This window comes from Anomaloglossus baeobatrachus, chromosome 5 (genome assembly GCF_048569485.1).
Source record: "Anomaloglossus baeobatrachus isolate aAnoBae1 chromosome 5, aAnoBae1.hap1, whole genome shotgun sequence".
In the NCBI taxonomy this organism is placed as follows: Eukaryota; Metazoa; Chordata; class Amphibia; order Anura; family Aromobatidae; genus Anomaloglossus; species Anomaloglossus baeobatrachus.
The window spans coordinates 382661265-382684388 of NC_134357.1; the positions used below are offsets into that span (position 1 = coordinate 382661265).

Here is a 23124-nt window from a genome sequence, read left to right on the forward strand (position 1 = left end):
GATAAGCTTAGGTTGCCATATTGAAAATTTTCATTTTTTTCACAAAAATGTTGCTTCAGCATCAAATTTATCACTTTTTCAAGAGACAACAACAAACTGTGGACCCAACAGGTTGTTATCCAATGTCTTATGAGCACAGGGATACCCCACATGTGGCCAAAAACCTCTGTTTGGATAAATGGGAGGGCTTGGAATGGAAGCAGCACCATTTGAATTCTGGAAAAGTTGAAATAAATTGCGGGCACCATGTCACATTTGCAGGGCCCCTTGGGTACCTATACATTAGAAACCCCCACAAGTGACCCCATTTTGGAAACTGGATTTTATTCAGGAGTATAATAAGCATTTTGAATCCACAGGTACTTCACAAAAATGTTGCTGTAGCAACCAATGTCTCACTTTTAGGCTATGTGGCCATGAGCCAGCGACACGGCGTCTAGTACACAGTGTCAGCCTCCTGCAGAGATGTGAGTGTTGTCCACGGGAGAACGCAGCTGCCCATGCCCACGATTTGGGTTCAGGCCGCTGTGGAGCTCTATGCTACCTGCAGAGAACACTCATCTCCGCAGCATAAATTGACATGCTGAGGCTCGGGAAGCTGCGCCACAGGTCAGTTTATGTGGCGGAGAAAAGAAGCACATTGGGCAAGCACATTGGGCATGGGATTTCTAAAAATCCTTCCACTGTGCTTCTACTGCACAATGCAGCGTTATGGACGCAGGGAAAACACTCTGCGCCCAAAACGCTGCAAATCCCGATTGTGGGCGCACAGCCTAAAATGCTACAATGGATGAATGGATACATGTCAAACATATATAACGTCCCACCCCCTGCATATTCTAAGCTGGCGCCCTTTAGTGCCTTTCATGTGGCACTAAAGGGTGCCTAGCCTTGTATTTAGCCCCCCAAAAAAATAATAATTAAAATAAACGACGTGGGGTCCCCCCCATTTTTGATAGCCAGCTAGGGTAAAGCAGACAGCTGTAGCCTGCAAACCACAGCTGACAGCTTCACCTTGTCTGGTGATCAATTTGGAGGGCTCCCCAGGCGTTTTTTTTAAAAAAAAAAAAAACGTGGGGTCCCCCCCAAATTAGATCACCAGCCAAGGTGAAGCGGACAGCTGGGGTCTGGTATTCTCAGGGTGGGAAGAGCCATGGTTATTGGACTCTTCCCAGCCTAAAAATAGCAGGCCGCAGCCGCCCCAGAAGTGGCGCATCCATTAGATGCGCCAATCCTGGCGCTTCGCCCCAGCTCATCCCGCGCCCTGGTGCGGTGGCAGACGGGGTAATATATGGGGTTGATACCAGCTGTAATGTCACCTGGCATCAAGCCCTGGGGTTAGTGATGTCACGGCATCTAAACAGATACCCGACATCACTAACCCAGTCAAGTAATAGACAAAAAAAAAAAGACAAAAAAAAATTTATTTGAAAAAAAAACTCCCCGAAACATTCCTCTTTCCCCAATTTATTGAAAATAAAGAAATTACGGTCGCTGTAATCCGCTGTAATCCGTGAGGTCCCACGCCGACTCTGGATCTTCTAGAATATGGGGGGCACGTTCAGGGAACGTATCCCCCATTTTCTGGAAGAGCAAGCTCTCCATGAGCAGTGTGGGTGCAGTAATCTGAGAATACTGCACTCACACTGCCCCGGTCCAACTTAGGGCAGAGTGACCTGCAGTAACCTCATTCCAGAATATGAGGGGCACGCTCACAGAACGTACCCCCCATTTTCTGGAACAGCAGTCTCTCCATGTGAGGACCACACTCCTCACATGGAGAGACTGCTGATTACTGCACCCACTCTCCCCCGGTCCACAGTGGAGCAGCCTGTGCATCAGCGACGTCAGCGTCCCTGCAAGACTGACGTCGCTGATGCACATGCTGCTCCACTGTGGACCGGGGGAGGAATCCAGCTGACAGCCGCTGTCTGCGCATGCGCCGTCAGCATTCAAGAAGGAGGCGGCGTGATCGCGGGACGGATCACCAGACAGGTAACGTATGACCGGGGGCTGGGGGGGGGTGATGGGGGGTGACCTAGTGGGACCTGGGGGGACCTGGGGACACCTTTCTGCCGCATGTGACGTATCACATGCGGCAGAAAGAGCAGAATGAATGCGGGGGAGGGGGGGTGGCTCTGGAGACCCGGAGGGGGCTCCGGTGACCAGAGGGCTCCGGTGGACCGGAGGAGGGGTCAGGGGGAGGACATTTCCCTCCGATCTGAAATGTTTGATCATTTCAGATCGGAGGGAAATGAATGCAGAGGCGGCGGCGGCAGTTTTCAGCGCGCGCCGGCGCCATCTTGCACGCTCCGGAGGGGGGCTCTGAAGAACTGGAGGGGGCTCCAGGGACCAGAGATCTCCGGTGTACCGGAGGAGAGGTCAGGAGGGGGACATTTCCCTCCGATCTGAAATGTTTGATCATTTCAGATCGGAGGGAAATGAATGCAGAGGCGGCGGCGGCGGGAGTTTTCAGCGCGCGTCGGCGCCATCTTGGATTTTCCGGAGGGGGGGGGGGTTGGATGGATTTCTCCGGTACCGGGGGCTTTGGGGGCACTAAGGGCTCACATTTATTTCTCATCTGACATGTTTGATCACGTCAGATGAGAAATAAATAAATTTTACCAGCCATTTTTTTTTTTTTTATGTTGTCGCCGGTATACGGTGTATACCGGCGATCGCATTAACGGGGTGCATACAAAACACCCCGATTCATAATCTGGGGGGTCTCAGCTACCCCCGGTAGCTGAAACCCCCGAGATTTTTCGTCACTGGGGGGCGCCACAGGGTTTTTCCGGCCTGACGTCTCAAGACGTCGGAACAGAATAAGTACCCTGTTTTTCCGACGTCTTGAGACGTTAGGCCGTCGCTATGGGGTTAAAAATCAACCAAAAATGTAAACAAGTCAATCATAAGACTAGCAATTAAGACACATTCCTGCAATGATCTATGCTTCTTATAAAGAAAGGATCCTTCAGTTGCAGCAATTACAGCCTTGCCGTCCTCTGACACTGGCAATCAATTTACAGAGGTTTGTGTGTAAATTTCACCACATGCTTCATGAGGTAACTCATAAAGAAGATTGACTTGATAGACAATTTTTTTCCCCTCAAGATCCATTTACATGTTCTGATATTCTTGTATGTCTTATATCCATTTTTTGAGTAAAAAGGGATTCCATGCTCAGTGGTTCACAGATAAAATCAAGCAATATTCCTGTATCTTTTTTTTGCCACACAAAAGGAGATGAGCGAACCCAAGAAGTACCCAAAACAGACTTTACATAAAAATCAGTGTTCGCGTTCGGCGTTCAGGTGCTTTACGTATGCTAGCCACTCGATCAGGCATTGCAGTTCTTGGGTTCACTCGTAGCTCAGTGTGAGCCGCTTGCAGTGTTTGAATGGCTCACACTAGGGGTGAAAACAGCATTATCGAATGTAGAGTGTACAAAAAATATATGAAAAATCCTTCCCACCTGCCCCCGGAGATGATGTGTTTATGGCTGGCTTTATGTGGTTAGAGAGCCGAACTGCCCAATCAGTGGCTTCCAATGGAGTTCATATCAAGTTTGGGTCCCAAACCAAACTTTATCTAAAGTCCAATGAAAAATAATGGTTCTGTACCCTGGAAAAGTCAAGGTGCACGTGAAATGGGGTGTCCCAAAATCACAACATAGTAATTTACTACACTCTCTTGGAGGTTTATTCAATAATGGGGTTTATTTTGTGATATATATAAAAACAGAGTGAAAGGCGACTTGTCACAAGGACGTTTCGACCTGTCCGGGTAATTTTCAAAAAGTTGCTGGAAATGAAAAGTACATACATGTAAAAAAGACAGTTATATACAAGAGAAAGTAATGTACGATATCATGCACAATATATGCAAAATCAGAAATAATAGATGGCAATGGTTCAGGGATGACCTCCCTCAAGGTTCTGCCAGGTTGGGAGTAGGATAGAGTTGTAAGCACAAAGGAATACAAGGGGCAAAGCACAATATATGAAAATAGCATAGAGAAATCAAAGATAGTTTACAACAGACCAGCAAAAAAAAGGGGTCAATTAAGGTCATATCAAAGAAAAATCATATAGGAAGAGGTAGGAGTTGAATAAGTTACACTGGCGGTTACCTGTGGGAGAGGTTCAAGGATCAAGGATAGTGCTGGCGTTTATCTAAAGTCTGGCTGATGCCACCGAACTTCTATGGGTCCGCTCATCTCTACTCACAAATCTTCTTCTTTGTGATTCATAGACCTCAAATTTATATTTCCTCATTCAATATTGCGGTTATTTTGCTTGTTTTACTCTTTTTATATAGCTTCAAAAATTCTTACCAAGCATCTGTTCTCATTGAAACCATAACCTCAATTTATTAAGGACCCTGACAGATATGACAGATCCTAATTGATGTCAATGACAAATTTCTTTTTATATCTTGGGTAGAATAGTGCTATAGACTATCCTTTTTTGTTCTAGTTTTAGATAAAAAACCGAAGCTAATTACCAGTGTGAATATAGACTGAGATCTGTTTCACACAGGGTTTGTCATGCATATTAAAATTAGCTGGAAGTAAAATGCCTCTTTCCCCCTGAAAGAAAAAATAAATCTCACATCAAGTCACTGAGATGTATAAAAAGATGTACGGTAATATAAATGTAAAAAAGATGTAAAAGACATAATATTTGAGTAAAAACAAAATCTTACATCTCTAATGCTGGGATTATCCTCCTCTCACCCGGGCAATTTTACCTTTTTTCTTTTCGTTTTTCGTCCCAGTCTTCCAAAATCCATAACATTTTTATTTTTTCGTTAATATAGCTACATGAGAGCTTGATTTTGCAAGATGAGTTGTACTTTTGAATGACATCATTCATTCTGCCCCATATTGTACTGGAAAACAGAGAAAAAATTCCCAAAATGTACAATTTTATAATTGTTTTTTTTTTTTTAAATTTACCATGTACACGGATTTGGTAAAACTGACCTGTCAGTATGATTTCCCAGGTCAGTACGAGTTTGCAGATATCAAAATATGTAGAGTTTTACTTTTATCTAAGTGGCAAAAAAAATCAGAAGTTTGTTAGAAAAAAGAATTGCTCTTTTGTTGCCATTTTCTCAGACCCGTAGTGTTCTTATTTTTTCGAACCTGTTGCTCAGTCATGGCTTGTTGTTTGCATCTTGAGCTACAGTTTTTAAATCATACAATTTTTGAATAGATACGTTTTGATTGCCTGTTATTGCATTTTAATGCAATGTTGCAGCGACCAAAAACTGAAATTCTAATGTTTTGATTTTTTTTCTCGCTACACCCTTTACTGATTAGATTAATTGATTTTATATTTTGATAGATCAGGCATTTCTGAAAGTGGCGATATCAAATATGTGTATTTTTTAAAATTATTATTGTTTTATTTTCAATGGGGTAAAAAAGGGGGGATTTGAACTTTTATTTTTTTTATTTTTTCATATTTTTAAAACTTTTTTTAAACATTTTCTATTGATTTTACTAGTGCTGTTCGCTGTGTGAGCCTACATTAAAGGGATAGATATGGCCAAGGCTATAGGTACGTCCTTTGGTCATGAAGGGGTTAAAATCATAATTCTTCATATACTGGGTGGGGGCACAATTATTAGGCAAGTGATTATTTTGACCATGTCACCATTTTTATGCAGGTTTACCAACCCCATCTGAATAAACGTGAATACTTATTAGATGAAGCAGATCAGGTGATGTGTATTTATGTAATGAGGAGGGTGCGGCCTGAGGATAGCACCTTTTATCAAGGTGTACAAAATTAAAAAATTGTTTCAATTCTTACAGAGGGATGAAGCACTCTTAAAATCGCTAAGATATTGAGGCATGATCGCAGAACCATCAAATTTTGTTTCAAATAGTCAACAGAGTCTAAAAATACCTGTTGAGGAAAAAAAAGCACAGTAGCTGTCAAAGATTTGAGAAGAATAATTGTGAAATGACCAGTAACCCATTATCTACCACTGTTGTCATATTCAGAAACTGCAACCTCCCTGGGCATGGCATGGCCAAGGTAAAGAGGGCTGAAACCTCACCACCACTGAGCAAGACACAAAAATTGAAACTTCAAAACTTGGCCAAAATTCAAAGGTTTTATGGACCAGTGAGAGTGACTCTTGATGGACCAGATTGATGGGTCTGTGGCTAGATCAGTAACGGGCACAGCCCTTCACTTCAACTCAGATGTCAGCTAGGTTGAAGTAGGATACTGCTATGGGCTTGTATTATTAAAGATGAGTTAGTTAGACCTTTTAGGTTGAAGATGGAATCAACATCAACTCCAAAACCTATTGCCAGTGATTAGACAACACTTTCTTCAACAAGTAGTACAAGAAAAAGTCTGCATTTTCAATAAAACCATGAATTTTATGCAGGACAATTTATGCAGGATTCTCCATCAAAGTACTCAGCTGTTTAGATGAAAAAATAATGATATGTCCCCTTTGTGACCAAAAGCCTATTGAGAACTTGTTGGCCCTTCTTAAATGGGAGACTTACAGTGAAGGAAATCAGTAACCTCTCTGAACACTGAGAGGCTGTGGTTGGTGCTGCCCAAAAAAGTTGATTATCAATAGATTAAGAAACTGACAAACTCCACGGATGGCAGACATGACTTTTATTGAAATGAAGGGCAGCTGTATTGGTCACTTTTTTATGATGAAATGTAATTTTGTACATTTTAACGGATGAAAATAAAAAATTGAAATGGGAAATTTTCCATTTAGCTGCTTAATAATTCTTCGGCACTTTTATAGATGCCCAATAATTCTGCACAGATAGATAATGTCCTAAAGCAAGACAAAACCACACTTATTTTGTTAAATATTCAGTTTTTAGGTTTATTAACCCTTTGGACTGACCATCAGCACTGTAGCTGTTCAATAGTAAAATTAATCAACAAAACTACAAATTGCCTAATAATTGTGCACACAGCATAACCAAGAGTTGTGCTGCTGTTAGAGATGATATTCTATCTGCACAGACTGGCTATATTAACAATGATTCTGTGAGCCTAAAATTGTGCGTGGCATAGCTAGACAAGGTATTACGGTAATTGGCCACATAATGGTTTGTATATAGCTTGTTTAAATGGGCTATAGGTGTGGCACATTTGTGGTAAAGTACTGATGAAACCACTTGCAACATAGTCAAATTTGTAATTCTCCAGAACCATTGGCGTAGCTAGTGGTTCAGCTTGGGGGGGGACATCTGAATGGGCCCCTAACCTAGTAGCAACTATAGTATCACGCCTTAATAATGGGTATACAGGAACCTCAGCAGGTGACTGTGCTGTTACTGAAACTAAATGTACACAAAGACCAACACTGATAATACCGCCATATAGTGACCATATAGTGGTAGATATCAGTCCTGCAGTACATGTGAGAGATTATAGTACAGTTATAGGTGGTGACTTACAGCTAATGTTCTTTCTGATGCAGTCATTCATTTTTCTCATCTTTTCTTTCTGGCCCAGCCCGACATGACGACTTCTCCAGCCAGGACTCGTCTGCAGAAATTACAACACAGACTCATCTGACTTCTCACATTTCCAGCCCCGACCCCATCTATTCCTGACCTGCACAAACCCCTCATCCTCCTGATACCCCAATACTGAGCCACTGCTGCCATATGTGCCCCTATTACTGCACCTGCTGTGTGGTACAATACCAGTGCTCCTGTGACGCCCTTGCCTATCAGGTCGTCACAGGACATTGTGCAATCTGCCCTTCTGCATGGTGTTCATCTCCTCCTTGGTTACGGGTCCCTGGCCTTTGGTGTTGCTAAGAACGAGCCAATCAAAAATCCTTGAAAACACTCTGCACCACACCCACCAGACACACCAATGGGTAGCCTGAAGGGAATAGGGCTGCCCATTTGGGGGGTTGGTTTGGAGGGTCAGGAGTAGTCAGTCAAGTGGAGGCTCTCGAGAGGAGAGGTCACAAGTCGTTGGAGGAGGTTAGGAGCTGAGCTCCTCAGTTACTAGGTGGCAGATGTTGATCTGGGCCTGGTAGGAGCTTGAACCCCGGTCGCAGGGGATCGTGTCAAGGGGCACCGAACTGCCGAGCAGGGCAGCCGGTGGCCTTGAGCCATCTCCGGGCTCGGGGCCAGGGCACGGCGGGGTACGTGGACCCTAGGCTGGGAAGAAGCTTCAAGCGTCCTGGTAATTTAACCGATGTGGGCGAAGACTTCATGATTCGTCCTCCACCCGCTCCAAAATCGGGGTACTAGCACAACGAGGGGGATAGGACTTTCCCAATACACAGTCCAGAAAATCCCAAGTGTGAACCCTGAGAGCAAGCTCACTCCGTTAGCCATACGGGTGAGCGGGACCCAACTAGTTTCACACTTCAGGGGCCAACCAGTAAAGAAAGTGCCAAGGAAAAGGTCACAGGCTAACAAGCAATACCATCGGGAACGGGATCCCATTGTGCTCCCTCCCTGCTACATAGGTGCTAAGATTCTGGTCTACAAGTTGTCGGTGTCAGCATTATTGGACTGAGTACGCAGTGACCCTTTCCTCCCCAACGGCGCTCCCCTCTCACCACCACCAAGTTCCGGGGCACTCTCCCCCTACCAACGGAGGGCCTAGCTGCCATACCATCACCACCGGGCGCTCTCCACAGCAATCGGTGGTACCACACTTTACCACGTACCATGGGTGGTGTCACGAACTCTAATAACAAAATCCCTTGTAAATACCCCCCTTTTATTTCGGGTGGCCGTGCGGCCCCTCCCGGGACCGGAGGTCCCTCGAGCCACCGCGGATCCGGATCCGAGCAGCAGCCCGGCTGCTGGCGCTGGGGCGGTACACTTCTTTTACCACCCCACATACTAATGCCACCACTGTACCCCTACATGGTAATAATGCCTCATTTGTGCTCTCTAGATGGTAAAATTGACCCCTCAAAATTATTATTGCCCCTGGAAAGTGCCCTAGAAATGTGTCCACATTTTGCCCCTAGAATGTAATAATGCCCCCAGTGTGCCTGTGATGGTCACAATACCCTTAGTGCCCCAATAACAATAATGCTTCTTAAGTGTCAACTACTTAACATTTAAAAATGTCTCCTGAGTCTCCCAGGTACACAATATGATGATCCCCATAGCTATCTATACAAAGTATGATGTCTCCAAAGTTCTCTATACAGAGTATGATGAGCCCACAGCTCCCTATACAGTGTAATGGACCAACACCTCCCCTATACACAGTCTAATGGGCCCATAACTCCCCTATACACAGTATAAGGGGCCCACACCTCTCCTATACAAATTATAATGGGCCCATAGCTCTCCTATACAAATTATGATGGGCTCACACCTCCCTATACACAGTGTAATGAGCCCACATCTCCCTATACGGTGTAATGGGCCCACAACTTCCCTATATAAAGCATAATGGGCCCACAGCTTCTCTATACACAGTATGATGGGCCCACACCTCCCCTATACAAATTATAATGGGCCCACACCTCCCCTATACACAGTATCATAAGCCCACACTACATGTTATCAGGCCCTTATAATATATAGCCCCCCACACACATCCCCTCATTACATAAATGTTGTCAGGCCCTTATAATATACAGCTCCCCTTCCCCACACACACATCAGCTCATTACATACATGTTGTCAGGCCCCCACACTGCAGTGTAATAGTCCCTTTCCCCACACATCACCTCATTACATACATGGTATCAGGCCCCCACATTGCAGTGTAATAGCCCCCTCCCCCACACACATCCCCTCATTACATACATGGTATTGGGCCCCCAAATTGCAGTGTAATAGCCCCCTCCCCCACACACATCCCCTTATTACATACATGGTATCAGGCCCCCACACTGAAGTGTAATAGCACCTCCCCCACACACATCACCTCATTACATACATGGTATCGGGCCCCCACATTGCAGTGTAATAGCCCCCTCCTCCACACACATCCCCTCATTACATACATGGTATCGGGTCCCCACATTGCAGTGTAATAGCCCCTCCCCCACACACATCCCCTCATTACATACATGGTATCGGGCCCCCACATTGCAGTGTAATAGCCCCCTCCCCCATAGACATCACCTCATTTTATACATGGTATCGGGCCCAAACACTGCACAGTAATGAACACTCTGCCACCTGTCACCTCAGTAACTTAAATTCCTTCCTCACTGTACACAATCTTTGTGTGACCCATAGAAGCTGTATTGTGATATAGAGTCAGCAAGCTACTAGCGGGATTAATAATGTAAAAAGGAGACAGGAAATGTGTCGCCCAGGGATAAGGGGTACTCAGATCCGGGCCACCGGGTCACTTCTGTGGGTATCACGGTGGCGTGACCCGGTCTGTGATCCCAGGCTCCACAGTAAGAAGGGGATTAGGTAAGGGAGAGTGTCCGTGACGCCACCCGTGGTGTGCGGTGAGGTAACGGAGCACCGCCGCTGCCGGTAAATGGATCCCGGGGATGGTGGTGGGCAGCAAGGTGGTGATTTCCCTCCACGGGTAGGGTGTTGGTGTCCCGGGACCCCGGTGAGGTGGTGCAGGGAGGAGATGGAGACCGTCTGAGAGCTGTGCGCCCGGTTGGACCGGGGGATGATGTTACTCACAGTTCGCTTTGCAAGAAAATTCACACAGAGTCAGGAATTAACCAGAAATTGCCGGAGTCTGCAGCCTTCGGTGCGGAGGGTGTTTGGGGTCCCACACACAGTACAGCAGGATCCTGGTCTTGTTTTGCAGCCAGACGCTTCTTTCTCCTTCCTCAGTTGGGAACGGGGAGCCCACTCCCCCTGCAGTGATCCGGGTCACCCCTTGATGCCGGCGGGCCACTACCCTGCCCCGGCCCCCTTCCTCACACTTCCCTTCCTTATAGCAGCCAGGAGCTCTCTCTCCTGGTCTGCTCTCTTCACACTGTTCCTGCTCTTCACACCCTCCTGCTCTTCACACTCTCTTCACACCCTCCTGCTCTGTTTAGCTCTTACACTGGGGGGGTGTGTCTGTCCTGCTGCACTGGTGTGGGATCAGGTTACCAAGGAGGAGAATGGCCTGCACTTTGCTGGATGTCTGCAGGCTCTGTGACACCCTGGTTTTGCCAGGGCGTCACACACCCCCTTGGTAAAACACAGCCCGTCCTCGGGCTGTCTGGGCACCGACATTTATTGTAACGGGAAAAAGAAAGTGCACACATTACAACTATACATCTTTCCACATTGGGAGGTACGTTTTCTTAAACTCTAACTATCCTGCCATCCCCCCACCTGCTGTGCAGATGGCCTCCTCCGGGAACTTGAGGATGCTCAACAGGGGTGACAGTCCATAAAACAGTCAACTTTAAACTTGCGGGTAGCCATCCATGCTCCGCTACCACTGCTGCTGCCGCCACTCCCAGTATGGGGCACGGGTTCCGTGTTCTGCCTCCTGCTCAGGAGCCAGGCCCACTCGGATGCCCTCAGCGACGGCTTCAACCGGTCTCGCTAACTGCCGAGAGCCCCATTGCTCAGTGGCCTGCTCCTCCTCTCTGCAGGTGCACTCTGGCTGCTCCACAGCCGGGTCGGGGTACCTGGGAGCGGCTGGCGCCGCATCTGGGGCAGACTTCCGGTCGGGTGTCGCCTCTGCTGTGGCCGGGCGGACTGCCGAGGCCGGAGCCATCACCGTTGCGGCCAGGCGGACTGCCGGAGCCGACGTCATCACCGTTGCGGCCGGGCTGGCTGCCGGAGCCGACGTCATCACCGTTGCGACCGGGCGGACTGCCGGAGCCAGGTAAGATGTCATAGGGGTTTGCGGCTCGCTTGTCCAGGAACGGAATTAGGCAAAGTCCTGGCGTCGCCTGCCTTTATAGCCTCGGCTACATTAGGCAGACACACACCCGCCCCCCCTTGGTTCTCTTCAGCATTTCCGCTTGTTGGGGGCGGGGCTTCGCTTTCGCGCCTTTCCTGCTCGGAGAAGACGCTCGAGCGGGAGATTTTCGCGCCAAGATGGCGGCGCTTCAAAATTTTCGGCCGGACACCGCCGGTGGAGATCACAAGGCGCACTTCTATTGGTAAGTAGATGGGTTCAATCCTGCTCGTGACGCCAAAATGTGTCGCACTGGAATAAGGGGTACTCAGATCCGGGCCACCGGGTCACTTCTGTGGGTATCACGGTGGCGTGACCCGGTCTGTGATCCCAGGCACCACAGTAAGAAGGGGATTAGGTAAGGGAGATTGTCCGTGACGCCACCCGTGGTGTGCGGTGAGGTAACGGAGCACCGCTGCTGCCGGTAAATGGATCTCGGGGATGGTGGTGGGCAGCAAGGTGGTGATTTCCCTCCACGGGTAGGGTGTTGGTGTCCCGGGACCCCGGTGAGGTGATGCAGGAAGGAGATGGAGACCGTCTGAGAGCTGTGTGCCCGGTTGGACCGGGGATGATGTTACTCACAGTTCGCTTTGCAAGAAAATTCACACAGAGTCAGGAATTAACCAGAAATTGCCGGAGTCTGCAGCCTTCGGTGCGGAGGGTGTTTGGGGTCCCACACACAGTACAGCAGGATCCTGGTCTTGTTTTGCAGCCAGACGCTTCTTTCTCCTTTCTCAGTCTGGAACGGGGAGCCCACTCCCCTTGCAGTGATCCGGGTCACCCCTTGATGCCGGCGGGCCACTACCCTGCCCCGGCCACTTCGGGCCCCTTCCTCACACTTCCCTTCCTTATAGCAGCCAGGAGCTCTCTCTCCTGGTCTGCTCTCTTCACACTCCAAACTCACTCTGCTCCAGCCCCTCCCCTCCTGCTCTGTTTAGCTCTTACACTGGGGGGGGGAGGTCTGTCCTGCTGCACTGGTGTGGGATCAGGTTACTAAGGAGGAGAATGGCCTGCACTTTGCTGGATGTCTGCAGGCTCTGTGACACCCTGGTTTTGCCAGGGCGTCACAGAAGTAGTTGTGGAGCTCCAGGGAATGCTGGGAAAAAGGGAGTGGTGTCCATGAGAACCAGGTGAAAAACGTCTATGAGAGAGATTTGAGGGAACAGACCAGCGGGTTAGATCAGTGTTTTTCTTGAGAAACAGTCGATATAAATAAGGAGGCTTAGGACAGACAAGATTCTGTATTATCTCAAGAACACACTTTGAAGAGGACTGATCTGTGAGGAGAAACGCTTTGTATAGAGTTGTTGATGAGTTATCGTATGAAGAGAAGTAATTTCATGTATTGGAAAGAAGTTGAATTAAATCCCAATAATTACCTTCACTTTTGAATTGTGTGATAACTGTGCCTGAAGATCCAGCCTTCCTTTACAGTACAGAAGAATAATGGTCGCCCTGTGTAAGATTTCCCTGGGATTCCAGAAGAACTCATGTTAAGTATAAAGGCCCTGTCACACACAGAGATAAATCTGTGGCAGATCTGTGGCAGATCTGTGGCAGATCTGTGGCATATCTGTGGCATATCTGTGGCATATCTGTGGCTGCAGTGAAATTGTGGACAATCAGTACCAGGTTTGTGGCTGTGTACAAATGGAACAATATGTCCATGATTTCACTGCAACCACAGATCTGCCAAAGATTTATCTCTGTGTGTGACGGGGCCTTAAGCCTTCACATACTGAGGGTCATACTTGCAACATTAGATCCTCTCTGCATCTAAGGCCCGTTTCACACGTCAGTGAAAAACACTGACATTTTTCACTGGCGTGTAAAACACGCACATGTCCCTCTGTGTGCCGTGAATCACGTCTAAGTGCAATCCGGGCTCCGTTCTCCGTGGCCCGTGATTGCACTTAGAGATTAACTCACCTGTGCGTGCTCCCACTCTCCATGGTGCTGATCGCTCCCGCGGTGCAGCATCCGGCCGGCACTGACCCCCGCAGCAGCTGCTTCCAGGTCGGCTGTGTCGTGCATCATGAATATGCGCGACAGTAATGAGCCGGCTCAGAAGCAGCAAGCTGCACGGGCTGCAGAGGACATCGCTGGAGCTGGGTGAGTAAAAATGATTTTTATTTTAAAAGCACGTTTTTTTCTGGCACGTGTTTCACGGACCACACCACTGCGTGGTCCGTGGGACATCAGTGATGCCAGAAAAAAATGGACATGTCTCCGTGCGGCAATCACGGACACGCGGGTACGCCGCACGGAGACACGTGCAGTGAACAATCACTGATGTGTGAGCAGACCCATTCATTATAATGGGTCTACGTATGTCAGTGATTCTGGTACGTTTAAAAAAAAGCACAAACGTACCAGAATCACTGACGTGTGAAACAGGCCTTACCCTCAGCCCAGACCTAAACCTCGTGAAGCAGCCAAGCCGATATATTTAAAGGTTCAGTGACACTGATATGGTTAGCTGTATTGTAGCTCCGAGTGGGCCCCCTCTGAGCACGGGGCCCGGGGCGACCAACCCGCTGCCCCCCTGCTAGCTACGCTACTGTTCAGAACTGGCATTTAGGGTACGGTTCCACTTGCGTATGACTTGCTTGAGTCTCGGATCGGTATCACCCGGCATGGCCACACAATCTCCCGCTGTGCCGGGTGATACCGATCCGATACTCGCACGGGTCATACGCAAGTGGAACTCCAGCCTTATTAAAAGTTTCAGAGACTGAAAAGTACAGATACAATAACACAAAAATGGTTTGGTGTTAGAAATTCATCAAAACAACATTAAAAACATGTTTTTTCAGGTGAACATTTATTTTACGTTTCACCAATAGATAATGAGCGGCCTATTTCTGTATTACAACATAGCTGCAAAACTGCTGCACACGTTTCACTATTGTTGTTATGCCAGAAATCGGGTGAATGTTTTACTTTATTTATGACTTGTGCCAAAAACAGCATATTACACAGCACTGTCCAGAGATTGTCACCATCTACATCATTCATAACCCTAATGGGGCTGGCAACTTACATTTGCTATTTAGGCACACATAAACACTAGGGTGAATTTCATAGGAAGCCAGTTAACCTCTTAAGGCCCCATCACACACAGAGATAAATCTTTGGCAGATCTGTGGTTGCAGTGAAATCATGGACATATTGTTCCATTTGAGCAGCGAGGGCGGCCCGGGGGGCTCATCCCCGCCTCCTCGCCCGGTCACCAGCTCCCCCAGGGGAACTCTCTGCTCGGGCTGCCCATCGTCGCCATCGAGAACATCCTGAACTTCCTGACGTACGACGAGATCAGCCAGCTGCACCTGGTGTGTAAACGTATGGATCTGGAGTGTCAGCGGCTCCTGAACCAGGGCTTCCTGCGAGTGGAGCGATATCACAGCTTGTGTCAGAAGCAGGTCAAGGCACAACTGCAAAGGCGAGAATCGGAAAGGAGGAATCACTCGCTGGCTCGTCACGCTGACATCCTGGCGGCGGTGGAGACCCGGCTGTCTCTACTGAACATGACGTTCATGAAATACGTTGACTCTCATCTGTGTTGTTTCATCCCAGGCAAGGTAATTGATGAAATCTACAATGTGCTATGATACAATAACTCCACAAGATCCCCTCAGCGAGCTCACGAGGTCCTACAAGAATTACGGGACATCTCCTCTATGGCAATGGAATATTTTGATGAAAAGATTGTTCCGATCCTTAAGAAGAAGTTACCCGGCTCTGAAGTGTCGGGGCGTCTCATGGGCTCTCCTCCAGTTCCAGGTTCTTCCACCACCTTAAGTACAATGCAACTGTTTTCCAAGCAAAACCCTTCAAGACAGGAGGTGACAAAACTGGTACAAAAAGTGAAAGCCAACAGAGCCGGCCTGACCGTCCTGAGGCAGGAGCTGTCCGAGGTCCGCACCAAGGTACAGGAGCAGCAGAAACAGCTTCAAGACCAGGACCAGAAACTTCTAGAACAAATCAATTTGTACACAGCCACAAACTTGGCATTGATTGTCCACAATTTCACTGCAACCGCAGATCTACCGCAGATCTGCCACAGATTTATCTCTGTGTGTGACAGGGCCTTTAGTTTACATTTGGCACATAGTATAACACTGGACTAATTCCATATACATCTTCTCCTTGGTCAGATTTGAACAAATAAGCCCAGCGCTAACCATTGAGCCATTGTGGTGTACATTTTGGTGCTTTTCAAAAGTGTCTACAAAAAGAGACTTGGATTTGGCTATTCTCAAAATGTGGAAAATTTAATAGGCTGTGTGCCAGTTTTATTGGTATAAATTAATGGTCTAAAGTAAGGTTGCATTTAAGGTAAACATGGAAGCCCACAAGCAGTTGTTTAGACAGGTCAACTGTGTTTTCATGGACACAAAACAATCATTAAAAAACGCTAATACCCTGCAGATATGGGGTTAATCTGCAGGATAATAGCATTTAGGGCTCTTTTCCATCTGCGGTTTTCATGGGCGAGTGCAATCCGATAAAAAATCGGATTGCACTTGTACCAGTGTTAAAGGGACTGTATCGCGTTTTTTTATTTTTTTATCAAAATAAATGATTCTGAAATGAAGTATTTCTAATTCAAAATGAAATTCGTAGCTTATTTAGTTTTTATGTAATTCTAATTTTACTGTATGCACTGGGGGCCATGTTGGATTTGCTGTGTGTGTAACGACAGTTCCACACTCCTTTATGGCAGCCCCTGTGCATAGAGAATAGTGGTCGCTATCCGACCCTATGTGTACCGTTACAGTGGGTGTGTGCTGTGATCTGGACGCGCCCCCTGGGCTGTCCATATCACAGCAAAGGGAAGATTTCAGCGCCATTTTTGTGGAGATTCAATCTATGCTCTTTGCGCCACTTTACACCTGTCAACCGCCGGGACCGCCTCCCCTCCCCCCCGTTACCTATCACACAACCCTCCCTCCCTTTTTTCTCACCAGCCCCCGCCCCTGCCGTTACCGTATGTTATTAAATCACGTCCCTCCGCTGTACCCAGCCCCGTTCTGGCGGCCGCCGGTGTGTGTGTCCTCCCTGTGCTCTCACCAGCCCCCTGCCGGTACCATCTGTTATTAAATCACGTCCCTCCGCTGTCCCCAGCCCCGTTCTGGCGGCCTCCGATGTGTGTGTCCTCCCTCTGCTCTCACCAGCCCCCTGCCGTTACCGTCTGTAATGAAACCCCCTCCCTCCCCCAGCTGTCCTCAGCCCCGTCCACGTTCGTGTGTGTGTGTGTGTGTGAACCCTTCCGCTTGATACTGTCTGCATGGTTGTTTATCTAATCCTCCCCTGTGTGATACTGTGTGCTGAGCTGTGTATCTAATCCTCTCCTGTGTGATACTGTCTGCTGAGCTGTATCTAATCCTCATGTGTGATACTGTGTGCTGAGTTGTGTATTTCTCTCCTGTGTGATACTGTCTGCACAACTGTGTATCTAATCCTACCCTTATCCATCATATAGTGCCAACTACTGAGCCACCATATAGTGCCAACTACTGAGCCACCGTACAGTGCCAACTACTGAGCCACCGTACAGTGCCATCTACAGAGTTACAGTACAGTGCCAACTACTGAGCCACCATACAGTGCCAACTACTGAGCCACCGCACAGTGCCAACTACTGAGCCACCGTACAGTGCCAACTACTGAGCCACCGTACAGTGCCATCTACAGAGCCACCATACAGTGCCAACTACTGAGCCACCATACAGTGCCAACTACTGAGCCACCGTACAGTGCCAACTACTGAGCCACCGTACAGTGCCAACTACTGAGCCACCGTACAGTGCCATCTACAGAGCCACCGTACAGTGCTAACTACTGAGCCACCGTAAAGTGCCAAGTACTGAGCCACCGTACTGTGCCAACTACTGAGCCACGGACAGTGCCAACTACTGAGCCACCGTACAGTGCCAACTACTGAGCCACAGTACAGTGCCATCTACAGAGCCACAATACAGTGCTAACTACTGAGCCACCGTAAAGTGCCAAGTACTGAGCCACCGTACAGTGCCAACTACTGAGCCACCGTACAGTGCCAACTACTGAGCCACCGTACAGTGCCATCTACAGAGCCACAATACAGTGCTAACTACTGAGCCACCGTAAAGTGCCAAGTACTGAGCCACCGTACAGTGCCAACTACTGAGCCACCGTACAGTGCCAACTACTGAGCCACCGTACAGTGCCAACTACTGAGCCACCGTACAGTGCCATCTACAGAGCCACAGTACAGTGCTAACTACTGAGCCACCGTAAAGTGCCAAGTACTGAGCCACCGTACTGTGCCAACTACTGAGCCACCGTACTGTGCCAACTACTGAGCCACCGTACTGTGCCAACTACTGAGCCACCGTACTGTGCCAACTAGAGAGACAACTACTGAGCCACCATACAGTGCCAACTACTGAGCCACCATACAGTGCCATACAGCGTATACTGTATGTGTAACAGTCAGTGTATATATGTGGGTGCGATGACCGCAGTCTGTATATATATGTGTAACAGTCACTGTATATATGTGTAAGGCCCTCTGTGCACTTGCCGATTTTTGCCGTGGATTTCCTGCGGTTTTGCTGCAGAAAACGTTCATAACATCTCTGCAGTGAATCACCAGCAAAACCTATAGGAAAAAAATGCTGTGCGCACTATGCAGATCTTGACAGCTGCATGTTTTGCTGCGGGATTCCCGCAGCTAAAACAATTGCATGAAAATTCTTTTACTCAGGTCCCTGCGGTGTCGAGGGCTGACAGACCAATCACCCGCAGACTGTGGGTCGGCAGAGGATTGATCCCCGGTATCTGGCCGGATGCTGCTCCCCATATAAAGTTTATGGGGAATAGAATCTGCCCCAAAGGGGTAGGAGCAAGCGCTTCCTACTCACCGATGACCGGGCTTTCATCTTCCAAAGCCAGCTCATTATTCCATCTCGTATTCACTCCTTCCCTGCTCACCGTTGGCTGTGATTGGTTGCAGGCAGACACACCCCAATGCTGAGTGACAGCTGTCTCAGTGCAACCAAACCAATCACAGCCGCCGGTGGGCGGGTCCATTAGTGTACAGTAAACCAAAAAAATTATCAAAAACAGCGTGCGGTCCGCCCCAATTTTTCTAACCATCCAGGATAAAGCATCACAGCTGGGGGCTGGTATTCTCAGGCTGGGGAGGCCCACGTTATGGGGAGCCCCCCAGCTTAAAAATATCATCCAGCAGCCAACCGTAATTTGCGCATCCATTAGATGCGACAGTGCCGGACTTTTCACGCGTCTTCCCGTTGCCGTGATGCGGTGGCAATCGAGGTAATGAAGGAGTTAATGGCAGCAGCCCATAGCTGCCAATAAGTCATAGTTTACTGATGGCAGGCGTCTATATGACACCCCCTTATCACTAAACTGTAACTGAAAGTAAGGCTAGGTTCACACACTGCTTTTTTTTATGCTGCTTTTTTGTGTGTTTTTTGTAGCAAAAAACGTACAAAAAAGCACGTTTCAAAAAAACGCGGCAACAGTGCATGATTTTTTTACCGCGTTATTTGCTGCGTTTTTGCTCACTGCGTTTTTATGCGTTTTTATCATTGAACAATGCCATTAAAGATTGTTTAAAAAATAAAAAAAGATAAAAGGTCTGACACTTCCTTCTTCAATATGTTCTTCATTCTCCACTAGTGTATGCAGGAGAGCAGACAGCTGCAGAACTAGAAGGCTCAGCATGCTCCATCCAGGACTGTATGCTGGAGGGACAGGCAGGGGGAGCAGAACTACAAGGCTCAGCATACTCCATCTATGTTACGGGGGGACCAGCAGATTAGGACCAGAGGGTATATATCCTAATCGCCAGTCGGGGCCCACCGTGCTCCAGATGACAAAGGAGCTGCTGGCACCTGAGGGTTAGGCGGAGACTATAGAGCTGGATGGCTCTGAGATAACCCAGGAACTCTGGGACCCGGTCACGTGTGTTGGGACACGTCAGACCGGACGACAACCCGATTAGCGTTTTGGTGCACCTAGCGCTACACCAACCATGTGTGCAGGAAACACGTCAGGCCGGGTGGTAGGGGGCACAACCGGACAGGTGGCGCAGCAGGTGCGTTGTCCGTGTGCGTAGGGGGCACAATCTGACAGGTGGCGCAGCAGGTGCGTTGTCCGTGTGCGTAGGGGGCACAATCGGTCAGGAAGCACAGCAGCCGCAGCCCAGTTAACGCCACTGGGCTGCTATAGCAAGACTGGAATGGCAGGAGGGAAGCATGGCGCCTGACCCTGATGTGCCGAGCCACGAATCTTGGCGTGACAGGCACCGTTCGCCTAACCCTACCTACCGCTTCCCAACATAGGCTTATGCCGCAATGAGGCTCTAACATGGAGGTGTGCTCTGACTGAGCAAAAGTGAAGACTGCGCACCTCCATGTTGTCTCCAGCCCCTTTTATAACCTGGGTCCGCCCCAAACCCAGGGTGGAACCACCAAGGTCCAATAGCAGAGTGCCATGTCATCAGTGACGTCACATGCAACCTATCCGGAACCGCCACGTCATTGATGACCTCATGGCAGCCATGCCCCAAACACTTCACCAGTCATCGTCTGACGACCAATACTGAGGTGCCAGATCATAGGGGCGGGCCTCTGCGAGCAAGTCCGGAGTTGCCACGTCATCAGGACACCTGACACCCTCTGCCCTATCAGGGCCTGCCACCTCACGGACATGCTCAGTGAGGTCCTTACCGGACCTAGCCTCTGGTGAACTAAGTGCCTGAGCATGCCCAGTAGCCTGAGCAACAGGCTCAGAAAGCAGACTATCAGTTTGAGCATGCTCAGTAGGCCCATCCCAGCACTTAGACACAGCACGAAGTCCAAGTACCTGTGCAAAGAGGCTGTTAGGGTTAATTGTGGGAGCATGCTCAGTAGCCTGAACTGAGGACTTAGTCTCAGACATAACACAATCAGGCTGAGCATGCTCACTAGGCAAAACACCGGGCTTAAACTCTGGCTGGGGTAAATCGGCGCACGCATGCGCACTAGCCGCCTCTCCACACTTAGACGTGGTGGAAGGAACAGCCAACTGGACGACCCGAGGCACGGCCAAGAACGGCAGCCGGCGCCTGGGCGCAACAGGAACCGCAGCAGGCTGCTTGCGGCTATGGCAGCGCCGGTTCGTAACAATCTAATAGTGTATGCAGGAGAGCAGACAGCAGCTGCAGAACTACAAGGCTCAGCATGCTTCATCCAATAGTGTATGCAGTAGAGCAGACAGCAGCTGCATAACTACAAGACTCAGCATCCTCCATCCAGGACTGTATGCAGTAGTTTTTTGCCCCCCAAAAAAATGGGCTTCGCCATATTTTTGTATGCTAGCGAGGTACAGCAGGCAGGTACGGGCTGCCCCCAACCCCCAGCTACCTATTTGTACCCGGTTGTGAACCAAAAATATAGCGAAGCCCTTTTTTTAAAATTATTTCATGACTTTCATGAAATAATTAAAATAAAAAAAAGACGTGGGCTTCCCCCAATTTTTGAGTCCAGCCAGGTACAACTAGGCAGCTGTGGATTGGAATCCGCAGTGCAGGGTGCCCATGCTTTGTGGGCACCCCCGCTGCGAATTGCAGTCCGCAGCCACCCCAGAAAATGGCACTTTCATAGAAGAGCCATCTTCTGGCGATGTATCCAACTCTTCCAGCTGCCCTGATGCCGGGTGGCTCGCTGGGTAATAATGGGGTTAGGGCTAGCTTTATATTATCAGCTGGCCCTAAGCCCGAAATTCATGGTGTCACGCCAATATTAGACATGGCCACCATGAATTTCTAGTAAAGATAAAATAAAACACAACACACAGAAAAATATTTTTATTAGAAATAAAACACAACACAATTAGTGACTCCATCTTTATTGAAATAAAGAACCCCCCTCCGCAGTAATCCTGGGTCAAGGGTCCCGCGCCGTCCAATATCATCTGATCGGTTTGCTGGAAGGCATACCGATCAGATGTTGTGTCAGGATAAAGGATGTGAATCACATCACACATCAGCTGATTGTATAAAAGCTGTTTATACAATCAGCTGATGCATCAGTGAAAAAAAAAAACAACAAAACCCTACACACTTACGTGCTGCCGGTGATCAGCTGATAGTCTCCTGACGCCATCAGCTGATAGCCGGGCGGTAAAAAGCCGGCGTCACCGCGCGACTTGCGATCAGCTGATGCGTCAGGTGACTGCATCAGGTGATTCTCCACCCGGTCCTGCATCCATCGGACGAGCCTTGGAGCCGGCACACACCCGAAGCGGCGGTACCGTAAGAGGAGATGGGAGCGGGCATGGCACCGGGAGTCTGCAGACAGGTGAGTATGTCTTTTTTATTTTTTTCTACTGTTCACTTGATTTCCAGCTGCTTCATCTCCCGCACGGGAGCGGGCCTGCTGGCCGCACGGGAGACTGATGACCGCACGGGAGCGGGCCTGCCGCCCGCACGGGAGCGGGCCTGCGGCCGCACGGGAGAATGATGACCGCACGGGAGCGGGCCTGCAGCCGCACGGGAGAATGATGACCAAACGGGAGCGGGCCTGCGGCCGCACGGGGGACTGATGACCGCACGGGAGCGGGCCTGCGGCCACACGGGAGACTGATGACCGCACGGGAGCGGGCCTGTGGCCGCACGGGAGACTGATGACCGCAGTCTGTATATATATATGTATAAATGTGTTTCCACTTTACTTCCGGGTGGAGCTGTACAATTCATATACAGTCACCCAGAAAATGGCGACAAATTACTATGAAATACACCTCCTCCCCTTTTGGGTGCAGTGTAACACCCAAAAGGGGAGGAGAAAAGGCATGTCATCTAGTGACTGCCCAAATTTGCAGCTATCGTAATTCTACTAAGGATTACTATAGCTTTTTGATGTGTACACAGGAAGAAGCTCCCCCTACTGGCAATTATAAGTATTTTTAATATAAAAGTTTTATTTTACATATTTAAAAGTTGAAATACATTAAGAAAATAGTTGTTACACACTTATAATAATATTGTTAGCTGATTTGGCCTACAAAAAAAAAAAAAATTAGACGATACAGTCCCTTTAATCAATGAGGCAGTTTCCTCTGTCCTATTTTTTCTCCACACGAAACGTGATCTCGGTGCAATCGCAGCAAGAGACAGACACAGCGGAAGAGATGTGAGAAAGTGCTCCCTCCCTCTTCTTCACTCCTGTGATGCGATCGCAAGATCGCTCACTGTCGCATGACC

The 23124-nt window shown here is 48.5% G+C and overlaps 1 pseudogene; it reads left to right on the plus strand.

The window, feature by feature from the left end:
* LOC142312771 (F-box only protein 28 pseudogene) overlaps positions 1 to 23124 on the plus strand; it is a 60573-nt pseudogene that overhangs the window by 4299 nt on the left and 33150 nt on the right.